Here is a 13,488-nt window from a genome sequence, read left to right on the forward strand (position 1 = left end):
CTTCCATTGCCTTGGTGTTTGCCCTTCCCTCACCTTCCTTCTCAACCTCTCATTGGCCTCTGGTTCCTCCCTCACCCTCTGTAAGCATGCCCTGGTCTCTCCTATGTTTTATGCCACTTGTTTCTCCAATGACAATCCCATTTCTCTCTTTCCCTTTATCTCCAAAATTAAGGAATGCACAGTTTACAACTGATTCATTGATTTTCCTTCCTCCAGCTCTGTCTTGGATCCATTCAATGTGGCTTTCAACATTTTCACTAAACTGAAACCATTCTGCCTAGGGTCTGCCTAGGATCTCTTCACGGCTAAATCTCAGGGCCTCTATCCATCCTCATCTTCCTTGGCCTCTCTGTTGCTTTTGTTATTGTTGATCATTTTCTCCTTCTTGACCTTTTATATTCACTGGGCTTTGGAATACTGTTCTTTCCTGCTTCTCTTCCTACTTGTCCCACTTTTCTCTTATCTCTCTGACCATTCTTTCAGCGTCTCTTTCAGTGGATTCTACTCCTCTCCTCTCCCACTCTCTGTGGGGCTTCCCCACAGCTCTGTCCTTGACCCTTTTCTCTTTTCACTGTGCATCCTGTTTTTAGGTGGTCTCATCATCTCACCTTGTGTCAGCGATCATCTGTGTGCTTATGACTTACAAATCTTTGTCCACTACTGAATTGTCTCATTCTAGCTACTGTTGCTTCTCATCCTCTCTCTCTGTCAGCTCCTCCTGGTTATCTTGCCATCAGCATCAGCTAAACATGGCCCAAACTCAGCTCCTCATCATTCCTGCTAAAACTCCTCCTCTTCTCTCCCTTTCTAGCACTGTTGACAGTTCCACCATCTTCCCCATCATTGAGGCCAGCAGTCTGAGTTATTTTGACGCCTCCTTTTCTGTTACTCCACACTTTTCCAAATTCTGACACTTTTCTCTCCTCAGAAGGCAATCTCATAACTGTCTCCCACAGTGCCTGTGCAAAGGGAAGCCTCCTTCTGCTGAAACTGGGGCTTTTATGGCTCCCTTCATGCTACTCTGGTCCTTTTACCTAGTGTAAAAGATCTGAAGTGGAGCTAAAGATCTCATCCCATGGCTTCAGTAAATTGTGTATGAACAATGGTTTAAGATTACTGCATGAGTAAAGGTAGTATATGAAAAGCAGAGCATAATACATCACTGGCCTCAGTATGCACAGGAAAGCTGCTGCCAGAGTTTTATTTAATATTCACTGCACTGATTCCTAAAACTTCCACAAATATTTTTAACATGCCTATGTATTGTGGGAGGTTTTTTCAGACTTTGGCAGGGCCTAATATCAAGCTCCAGATAGTGCTTGACTCTAGCCCGCTGCACTGAGTCAGAAGGGAAGCATGCAAGGAGCCATCACTCCTTGGTGAGCTAAATGCAAGAACTAGGCACATGCTGCTCTGGGCTAGTGCCTCAATGTGCATGGGCCAACTCAAAAGGGGCAAGGACATGATCCCACCATCCATTCCTGTCAGGGAAGGGAGAAGCATGCAGCACCCTGCTACGAAGTAGTTCAGTGGCTTTGCCTCACCTGCACATCAGGGAGCTTCAAGAGGCTTTGAGCACAATGTGGTCCACAGGACTCCCAAAGCGGGCCTGGACATCTGTGGCATGATCTAGCCCTAAATAATGGGTTACTAATCACCAGGAGCTGTGTCTGGGTTCCATGGGAGCATTCCGTCCCTCTCACTGAGGGGAAACAGAGGTTATGCTGAAGGTCTGGAGGTAACATTAATAAATATGTGGTTGATATTTGTTTCTCTCTTATTAAGGGCAACAGCTGTAGTTTTAGTGGAAATCAACCTGTAAGAGCAATTAAAGATTTTTATTTTCTTATTGCACCAGTTGCGGTTTTGTGCCTCCCAATTGCTGATTAAGTTATGTAGGGCAGTAACGTAAAGGAAAGCTGCAGATTTTGCTTTCCAAGTAATGCTGTGAAAGTGGTTTAATAGAATTCAGACAGAGAGGGTGTGGCAGCTTGCCAATGTTAAGCCTAAGTAAACGGCAATAGAAATTGAAATGATTGTTACTGGCTGAACTTGTGCCCCTGGATTAAACTGAAATCTTGCTGGCATCATGCTGGGAATATTGAAGGGAATTGTAATTCTGTTGGCTTGAACTAGTAATAGAACTAGTAGTTCCATTCATATAATAAGGAGTAGAAGGGGATCGCCTCAAAAAATTATTAACAAATGAGTAGAAACTGCCTAACACCTCAATAGTAAATAATACGAACAGTGAAATTGCTTGATATCGTGAAGAGTGGAATTGTGAAGGCTGCCATTCTGAAATTACTGCACCAGAATAATAGCAACATTGTTCCCATTCCCTTCACTCCTCCTGTGGATTAACTGACTTTACATTATTTCCCAGTGATACATTCTGTATTATTTATTGCTGTAATCAGTAAGATTCCAATGCCATAAATAACTTCTCACACTGTATGTGACTTTGTTTTATAGATCCACATTAATGTATTAAATTAGATTTCACAGGAGATAGCTATTGCTACAGTCCTTTCAGAGAGCGCATTTATAAAAGGACAGTTACTTGGCTGACCTTATGTCTGAACTTTGATCCTAGAAAAATACTTTTATATGGAAGCTGGAAATGGACAAGAAAAGTAGATACATTGAGGATACACCGCAAGTGGACCTTACTTTAGCAATGCATTTTCTTCCCAAATGTTTCTTCCGTTAAGGACCTGGTTGGTGACACTTATTCATTCTAGTTCCACTGACTTCAGCTGAACAGCTTGCATGAGTGCTCACTAAAGTTGCACAATTGGGTACAGGTTCAGGAAAGCAGATATGAGTGAACAATGTGGAGAGGACCATTCTTCTGAGGAATTCAGGCTGGCTTCTCAATGTGCCACAGGTCTGATTCCTTAAAGCTCAAATCTGCTTTTAACCCTGATTACAAGAGAAGACCATAGGGCAACATTTTCCAAACTTGGGTGCCTCAAGTTAGGTGCCTATATGGTCTGGGAGACTGGAGGTCTGTGTTCTGTTCCCAGCTGTGCCACAGATTTACTTTAAAGGCATGAGCAGGTCACTCCACTTTTCAGCATCTCAGTTGCTCCATTTTGAAAATGGAAATAATACTTAACCATTGTGTTGGGAAGCTTAATTCATTAGTGCTTGCAAATAATTTTGAGATCCTAGGACAGAAGAACTATAACAATGCATAGTTGTTATTGTGGATTATTTACCAAAAATAAATTATAATCAAAGGGGCTGACAAAGGAGGTGCTGTAGTCATATTGAACAGGTCGGATTATGAACAGGAGGCTGCCAGGCAACTTTCCAACAACACATTCTACAGGCCACTATCCTCTGATCCCACTGAGGAGTACCAAAAGAAACTACACCATCTACTCAATAAACTCCCTGCTATAGCACAGGAACAAATCAACATGGACACACCCCCAGAGCCCCGACCAGGGGTATGCTATCTGCTACCCAAGATCCATAAACCTGGAAATCCTGGACGCCCCGTCATCTCAGGCATTGGCACTCTTACAGCAGGATTATCTGCTATTTGGACTTTCTCCTGAGACCCTACGCTACCAGCACTCCTAGCTATTTTGAGACACCACCGACTTCCTGAGGAAACTACAATGCATTGGTGATCTTCTGAAAATACCATCCTGGCCCCCATGGATGTAGAAATTCTTTACACCAATATTCCACATAAGGAAGGACTACAAGCTGTCAAGAACAGTATCCCTGATGAGGCCACAGCACACCTGATGGCTCAGCTTTGTGACTTTGTCCTCACCCACAACCATTTCAGATTTGGGGACAACTTATACCTTCAAGTCAGTGGCACTGCTATGGGTACCCACATGGCCCCACAGTATGCCAACATTTTTATGGCTGACTTAGAACAACGCTTCCTCAGCTCTCGTCCCCTAGCACCCCTCCTCTACATTGATGACATCTTCATCATATGGACCCACGGGAAGGAGGCCCTTGAAGAATTCCACCAGGATTTCAACAATTTCCACCCCACCATCAACCTGAGCCTGGACAAGTCCACACAAGAAATCCACTTCCAGGACACTACAGTGCAAATAAGTGATGGTCACATAAAAACCACCCTATACTGGAAGCCTACTGACTACTATACTTACCTACATGCCTCCAGCTTCTATCCAGGACACATCACATGATCCATTGTCTACAGCCAAGCCCTAAGATACAACCGAATTTGCTCCAATCCCTCAGACTGAGACAAACACCTACAAGATCTTTATCAAGCATTCTTAAAACTACAATACCCACTAGGGGAAGTGAGGAAACAGATTGACAGAGCGAGACGGGTACCCAGAAGTCACCTACTACAGGACATGCCCAACAAGGAAAATAACAGAACACCACTGGCCATCACGTACAGCCCCACAGTACAGCTCTCCAGCACATCATCAACAATCTACAACCTAACCTGGAAAATGATCCCTCACTCTCACAGATCTTGGGAGACAGACCAGTCCTCGCTTACAGACAGACCCTGCAACCTGAAGCAAATACTCACCAGCAACTACACACCACAGAAACACTAACCCAGGAACCAATCCCTGTAGCAAACCTCATTGCCTACTCTGTCCCCTGTGACAGGGTGGTAGCTCACCACTGCAGCGTCTCCTCCTGGTCATCTCGGGGAATTAGTTCGAACCAGTAGAGCGCCCTCTTCGGGTGGCGTCCCGCCTGTCGTCTCACCTTTGTTAGGTGCGCAGACTGGCGTTGCTCCCAACGTACGGCGTCCTCTTCTGGAACACTGTCATCCAACAGTGTCCCTTTGTCCATTCACACCCCCTTCCGGGGGGGGGGGGTTAAATCAACAACCCCACACCTTCAAACCCAATCCTTGCAGTCCCAGGTCTGGCGTGGTCCTGGCCAGCCACTCCCTGCGGCCTATGGTTGTGTGTAGGGCACCCCAGCACACAAAAGGGGAAAAGGGGGAGGGGGGGGACTCAGACCCACCCACTACTCTGAGTCCCAGTCCAGAGGCCCTCTGGTGACAGTCTCGCTGTCCTCCTTCTCCTTCCTCCTCTCACTACCCCTCTGGACCGCTTCCCCAATGGCCCTTCTCTGTATTAGGCCTCCTCCTTTCAGACCTGCCGCCTGGCAGGCTATAGAGAAGGGCTTCTCCCACCCTCTCAAGCTGGCCTGCACTGCACTGTCCACGGTGCTGGCCTCCCAGCTCTGGAGACAGACCTTCCTCTCTGAATGCCTAGGACCGACTGACTGCTCCCACTCTGAGCGGCCTTTTATATGGCTAAGCTGAGCCCTGATTGGCTGGCCCCAATCTGCCTCCTGATTGGCTCCCAGTAAGCCCTTCTCTGATTGGCCGCACGTCTACGCAGGCGCCTAGACCTGCTGCAGCCCACTCTCTCTGGGCGTGGGGCAGCCGCCCCACCACACCCCATATCTACTCTAGCGACACCCTCAGAGGTCCCAACCACATCAGCCACACCATCAGGGGCTCATTCCCCTGCACTTCTACCAATGTGATATATGCCATCATGTGCCAGCAATGCCCCTCTGCCATGTACATTGGCCAAACTGGACAGTCTCTACGTAAAAGAATAAATGGACACAAATTGGACATCAGGAATGGTAACATACAAAAGCCAGTAGGAGAACACTTCAATCTTCCTGGACAGTCTATAACAGATTTAAAAGTAGCCATATTTGAAAAAAACTTCAGAAACAGACTTCAAAGAGAAACTGCAGAACTAAAATTCATTTGCAAATTTAACACCATTAATTTGGACTTGAATAGGGACTAGGAGTAGCTGGCTCACTACAAAAGCAGCTTTGCTTCACCTGGAATTGACACCTCCTCATCAATTTTTGGGAGTGGACTATATCCACCCTGATCGAATTGGCCCCATCAACACTGGTTCTCCACTTGTGAGGTAATTCCCTTCTCTTCGTGTCTCAGTATGTAATGCCTGCATCTGTAATTTTCACTCCATGCATCTGAAGAAGTGTTTTTTTACCCATGAAAGCCTATGCCCAAATAAATCTGTTAGTCTTTAAGTGCCACAGAACTTCTTCTGTTTTTTGTGGATACAGACAAACATGGCTATCCCCTGATACTTGATACCAAAAATAATGTAATTTTCAAATGTGTTTTGTACGATCAGGTTCATTATGAGGTGTTATGGCGTACAAGCTCCCCTCAGGGGGTACCTTGTTCTCCGGAGGTTCAGCTTTCATTTTTTAAAAAAATGTAAATCTCTAGTTGTTATGGGCTCCATACAGGGGTAACTATGTGAAATGTCATGCCTGTGTTGTACAGAAGTCAAACTAGATGATCTAATGGTCTTTTTTTCCCCTTAAACTATATGAATCTATGAATGGTTGCAAGGAAAGCCTCAAAAATGTGAGCTGAATGTAACTGATGGGGAGAGGTCTATGGGCTTGTCTTCACTAACTTTTGTTAATTGATTGCCAGTTAACACATTTGTATGGGCTAGTGTGGGCACTCCCTACACATTTCACCTACGCTACACACTTTTATTCATCGCCCTTGGCTGATCCGTAGGGCAAAGAACGAACACGTGTAGTCTAGGGGCTTGGCTACACTTGCGAGTTAGAGCTCATTAAAGCAGCCCCAGGTGCCCTAACTCACAACGCGTCCATACTGGCAAGGCATGTAGAGCACCCAAGCTCCGCGGCTGGAGCGCTCCTGGTAATCCAAATGTGGATGGAAGCAGAGGGATTGCTGGAATGCGAAGCGATGCATCACGTGGCTTTGGGACAGGACCCAGAATTCCCCGCATCCCCCACAATGGGAAGAGATGCTCTGTGGGATAGCTGCCCATAATGCACCACTCCCAATGCCGCTGCAAGTGCTGCAAATGTGGCCACGCCAGTGCACTTGCAGCTGACTGTATGAACACACTGCAGTGCTTTTCCTACTACACTCTCCGAGGGCTGGTTTAACTCACAGCGCTCTACATCTGCAAGTATAGCCATGCCCTAGGTGAAATCTCTGGGGAAGGTCCACACCAGCCCTTGCAAACATGTTAATTACCTGGAGTTAATTGGCAATCAATTAACTCAGGGTGCAAAAGTTTACTGAAGACATATCCTTTGTCTTCACTGCACATGTAATATGGGCTGTTGCTGGGCTTCAGCCCAACTCCCAACCCCCTTCGCCTCCCCCTCCACACATAAAAACCTCTGACCAACTTCGGAAACTGTTTCATTCCTAATGTAAGAGGGCAGAGGGAGGGCCCAGATCTGCACAATTTACTGACAGTGATGTCTCATTTTGGTGCCACCAAGTGGGCACCATTTGGGAGACATCATCACTTCCCCTCCAATCAAGGAGCCACGTCAAAGTCTCCTTACCCACTTTCCAATTCCACCACAATTTACTATCTTCTGAATACGTATTAAACTATTCATACTCAACAAAAACTATGGCCCCCTCCACCCCCTTACTTTGGAAATCTGAGCGATGTTAACATTTTCTAAAGTGTTTCTACAGTGTAAGGGGAAAAGGCATTTTTTCATTCCATTATGAGGCTGTATAATATTATGGTAGGCATGCTTGCCCTCTAGTACTCTCCCAGTGTGTGTCAGGCTATGAAAATATAGAGCACTTCAGAAAAAAGAACTTGTCTGGAAAAGACAATGTCAGGCATTAGATGGTAGATTGGAATCATCAGTATCTTCAACCCCGCAGCATCTAAAAAGATATAATGACCCACAGACACTGCAAGCTTGCACTTTATGCCTATTGTGTTGATAGTAGGTTTCTGGGCTACACCAGAATTACGAAAAGTTACTGCCATTACAATGTCTTAGGAAACCCAGTTGTCTAATAAAGACAAAAGGATTTTTTTAAGTGTAGGCAGTGATGTCTGCTTCAAGCTCAGATTCCAAAGAAAAATGAGCCCTCTTGGATAGGCAAGGGAAGCATAAGACATTCACAGATATTTCTTTTCGGGGAATAAAAAGGAAGCTCCTGTACTAGTAAGATCTGTGCTGTCAGCACTGGGGCTGAAGACAGCATTCACCACAGATAGTCACAGAAGTCCAGTGTGGGATTTATCACTGGAGAAAAGCATTAGCTAACCAAGCCTGCATTTGTTCAAACAAGTCAAATACCCTTAAACGCCCCCAGGTAGAGATAGCAGGAAAAGACCTGTTCCATAGGCTGTCCCTTAGAAAGCCCTGCAGGGGAATCTCGTGGTCAGTAATAGTGCCTAACTGCTTTGGCCTGCCCAGGCCTGCCATGGGCCAGTCCCAATTAGCAGCTGCCTGACTGATAGTCATGGGTCCAAACCCACCCCCACACTCTGAAGGCATTGACAGAGGGATCAGGACCCACTGCCTGGACCCCCGGGACCCTGCAGTTCTTCCTAGTTAGCAAATCGTATTTTTCTTCAGTTGTGGTGAAAATAACACAGCTTCTCCAAGAGGGCTTTGGTCAGAATCCACAGCTAGGAAGCCATATAGAGTATTTCTGCACTGCAGCTGGGAACAAGCCTCCCAGCCCAGACAGACAGACTTGTGCTAGTAGACTTGAGCTAGTGTGCTCAAAAGAGCAGTGAGGAGGTTGTGGCACCGGCAGAGGCTCAGGCTAACCACCCAATCTCAGTCCCAGTGGATCAGGTGGGTCAAGCTCAGGTGACTAGCCTGAGCCTCAGCTGGTGCCTCAACATGCTTGTGTGCTTATGAGAGTGTGTGCCAGGCAGGGAAGCTCGCTCCCAGCTGCAGTATAGACATACTCTAGTGTCTGAGCCAGCATTAGCATGCCTGGAATCATGTTACATTGCCAAGGGGTCCACAAACCACAGTTAGTTCTGTGGGGCAGGCCCATGAACAGATGGCCTGGCAAAGCTTGGCTACCATTCGGGGCAGCGGACACCACTGACTCACTTGGAAGACGGTCAAAGAATACTATGGCCTGGATTTTGTATTTACACCACCTGAAGTCTGGCTCCCTCCCTGGCCAGCACCCTTTGGGCACCTGTAGCTGGGAGGATGCTGTTTTGTTTCTGAATGCAGAGCACCTAACCAAACCAAAACTCCAAGTGGAGAAGTGGCAGGAAAAGCTTCAGGTCAAATGCCCATTTGAATCACTATCTTCCAGAAGCAAAAGGCATGTTAGGGCATCTGGCAGCTAAAATCTCCATTATATTTTGGAGGCATATTATCATCAATTAACTTCTAACTCATTATGAACCAAAATCTGCCATATGTATTCAAATTATTATATTTCAGTAGTAGCCCACTAACCTCCCCAGACCATCTGAACACATCATCACAGCATATTTCCCCCCCCCCCCCTTTATAAATATCCCTGGAGAGAGAATGAATGAAATATTTTACATGCATTAGTGAAGACTGTTATCAGAAAGGAATATTTAGTAAAGGAAAATATGATTTTAAAAGGTTTTTTTTGTCCAGTTTTATTGCCACAGGAATTAACTATAAACAAATTCCTTGTCTCTTTTTTAACAAACACAATCCTCAAGCTCAAAGTTAAGGTTTCTATGAGGAGCAAAAACTTCTAAATGTGGAGAAAAAAGGATGCGTATATGTAAGGTATTCTTTAATCTGATGGAAATTTCCATTTTGTAAAGCAGCAGTCTGTGCTTCATATGCATTAATTAAGAAAAACTGACTCCTAAGCTTATCTTTACAAAGTTAGGACTATAAAAGTTCTCCCTTTTAATGTTTCTTTTAATTGGCCATTCATTGAAAGCACAGAAACACCAGCAAATCAACTAGCTACCTCAGATATAAAGCTTATTACTGACACGGTAAAAACTGTAATTTTTTCACATACAGCAATGAGGCACCTTAAAAATGCAAGCGAGTGGGCAGGTACAAACAACCAAAATCAGTTCAGCGGTGACACACTGTTTAGTGTTTTATTGATAACTACAAAGTCTGGTTAGAGCGACAGTGATCAGAATAGAAACCCTGTGATTAAAATTCAATTTGTTTTTCCTTACCGTTATGGAGCTGACTCTATTCAGTAGATAAGGGTGAATACTCTCTGGGAAAAACAAACAGGGTTAAATAAAGACATTATCTGAGTTGAATCCAGACATATAAACCTTGTACTTCGTCCTGAAATCAGAAAGCCCAACATCACAAATTAGCATAGTTAAAAGAGTAAAATAAATCTAGCAATCAGAAAGATGGTATGTTTCAGCTAAGTATTTTTGTCATTGTTGCCTGAGACCATATATTTGTTCTCCACTCATTAATTTGAAGACAGAATGAAATTATTTTTGGGGAATCCTATAATATTATTGCTTGAGATATTGTAAGGTTGGGTACTCAGTGCAATTCATTTCCCCAACATTTAAGAGTAATGTACAGTTTAATTGTATAACATACAAATACAAAATTGTACTACAGAAGTAAGAATAATGGTGCTTTCATACTTTTAGGCATCTTTGTTATCTTTTCAGATCGCAAATCATTAAATACTAGAGGGTCTTGTGCTTTTGATGCAAGGTACATTGAATCACAGTAGGCACAGGTCAACAGGAGAGCTAAGGGAGTACATTTTCAAAAGTGATGTGTCAAGTTATAACTATAGAATTCCCATTAAAATAAATGGAAATGAAATGACTAACACTCTGTGCATTGCTTTCAAAAATGTATCCCTGCCATTTTTTCCCACCTACGTATAAATGCAGATTGCCATTCGGGCTCGGCTCATGCAAGGTACTCTGAATGCACTAAATGGCCTCAACTTGTATTGCCTTCAACTGTGGGTCCGATTCAACAAGGCAACTAAACATGTTCCAAACTTTAAGCTACTGCATAGTCCTGTTAAAGACGGGTTAAGGCTAAAGTTAGGCATGTGCTTAAATATCTTACTGAACTGGGGCATTAGTGCCTTCCAGGTAGGATCCTTGGAGGCCTGGAATTAGACATCTAAGGAAGTGGCCTAATTTTCAAAGGCACTGAGTGCCTACAGCTCCCATTAACTTCATTGGTAGCTGTGGGGTGCTTGGGACTGCTGAACATCAGGCCACTTCCAGCTAGAGGCTTAAATGTGGATTTGGAAGGCTAACATTAGGCACCCAAGTTTGAGCATTTTTGGCCTCCACCTCCCATTCCCACTCTCACTCCCTAGTTCCCACTCTCACTCCCTGTTCCACCATTGTTCCTTATGGCCTGATGACCCAGGTGTGAGGGAAAAACCCTTCCCACAAAACTCACAGCCAATCAGATAGTCCCCTTGTTAACAGAAGGATCCAACATTGCCTACCTTAGTCCATAGCTGGTATAGCTTCTCCTCCTGTGGCGTGAGGGTGTTCTTTCTCTGGCTGGGACAGGGCCTGTGCTCAGTGTCCCACATGACGTCGTTGTCCAGTAGAGCTCTAGGTCCCTCGGCACCCCTGTGCTCACTCCCTACACACACTACTGCAATGATATTGGCACAAAATACGCCTTGTGTGGCACCCTTTGAAAACATTGGTCAGTAATATCATCGTGAAATGTATGTGACAATGCTGTGTGTGGAATTACTGATATTCTGCTTTACAGTCTGTGTCTAAAAGATGTTCAAACCAGGCACGTTCTGGGGTGGGGGTAGAGGGTATGTGTTGATAAACAGCTTATCTCCAGACAAAAGAGGCCAACTCTTAAATCAGGTGTGGGCAAATTTAGTGGGCTATTCACTGGTATCAGAGGTTGCAGGAAGAGAACATTTATAATGTAAAATTCCAGCAAAAGGCATCACATGGTTGCTCATCAGGGAACACTTTAAGCAAGATGAAGTCACCTCCCTCCCTCCCCTCTGGAGGAGAGACTACCCCAGGGGATCAGTTTGATCCTGAAAACAAAGGCAGACTTTCAGCTATAAGGACACACAGAAAGTTATCCTTCTCCTGAGGAGACAAGGAAAAGCATCGCCTTGGCATCTGGGGATTTTTACTTTTGTAACTATTTTCTACGTTAATTCCTGCTATTTGGCATCACTTAACCTATGCCTTGTGGTAATCAACTTGTTTTATTATTTTTTTTAACTACAAACGAACTTATTGCTGTGTTTACAGGGAAATGTGTGTTTGTCCCAGTTAAGATAGTAAGCTGCAATGCATTGACTCTTTAAAAGAGCAGCAAACTTAATATCTTCTATGTGTGTACAGTGATACATTCTGTGCATTGCACAGAGACATCTCTGAGGCACTTGGAATTCACTGGTTGTTGCCTGCTAGGCAAGACTAAAGACTGGTAGAGTCTCGAGGAGTTTGCTGGTGAGGAAGGCAGACTGGTATGGCAGGGAGCTGACACACTCTAGTCTCCAGCAACGCTCACTCTTGCTGAGGCAGAAAGGTAAAATAGTGGGTCAGAGCTCTGGGTTTCCCCAGCACTGTGTTACAAGCTCCCAACTACTTGTCTCCCATATTATCCCCTCTATAGGCTTTAGGCAATGGATGTGTGCCTGGTACGGATACTATGGCTGAAAACATCTACAAATGCTCATATTACAGAATGACAGTTTTAGGCTAGTGTGGTCACCTAGGGTTCCACTGTGCCAGGAACCTTATATTATATACACCCTGACCTGCCGGTCAGAGCATGATCTCTGGGCTCTATTGGTTCTCACAGATTCCATCCAACTCCATTGGTAGGCAGCAGGAACGGCTCCTCCTAGCTTTCAGTCTACAAAGGGTTAAGGGCACTAGAGGCCATAGAGCCTCACAAGCCCATGGTATGAGGGTCAGCATAGCCAGAGGGAAATTACATGTAGGCAGGAGCTAGGCAATCTGTGTGTGGATGTAGAAGTGATGGAGGACACTACCATAGGTGAGAAGGCAGCGATGTGGATCTACTCACAAGTTTGTTCACATGGGGCCCTGCAAAACCTACAGCAGGCTTTATACAGACTCAACCAGCACCGCACCTCTGTCAGTCATATGTGTTTAGTCTTTCACATGGCTTGCACCAGGGAGTTGCTTGCAACAAAGCTGGACCAGGAGAGAACTACCTGGTATTTATTGTTCTTAGAACATGTTCACAAAACATCCAACTTACCTGCTGGCAGGTCAAACTGATGAGGATCACCAAACTTGATTCAATTCTCCTCCCCTAAACTGGCAGGTCTGGGAATGATTTCAAAGATTCTGCACATTGTTCCCCTGTGCTTTGATGTCACTGTCTGAACCACTTTGCTTCTAAGGATGACATAACCAGCAGCTACCAAAGACTTTAAAAGAGGGGGGGATGTTATAGGTTTTCAGCTATGACATCCCCGTGCCAGTATATCCACTGTGGCAACATTGCTGTTGCATATGTTAGGATAGGTGTACTCGATCTCTAAATCTGTAGTAGGAAGGCAGACAGGATGGCACTGGGAAAGTTTTAAGCAGACAGTCTCCAGTAAGCACAAAGGAGAGGGAGAAGGAAAGAGAGCTTTAGGGCTAAGGTGGTTCTTTCTTATTATAATACATTGCTTTGTTTGGTGTTAAGAGAAAAATG

Source organism: Chrysemys picta, chromosome 8 (genome assembly GCF_011386835.1).
Source record: "Chrysemys picta bellii isolate R12L10 chromosome 8, ASM1138683v2, whole genome shotgun sequence".
NCBI classification, from domain to species: domain Eukaryota; kingdom Metazoa; phylum Chordata; order Testudines; family Emydidae; genus Chrysemys; species Chrysemys picta.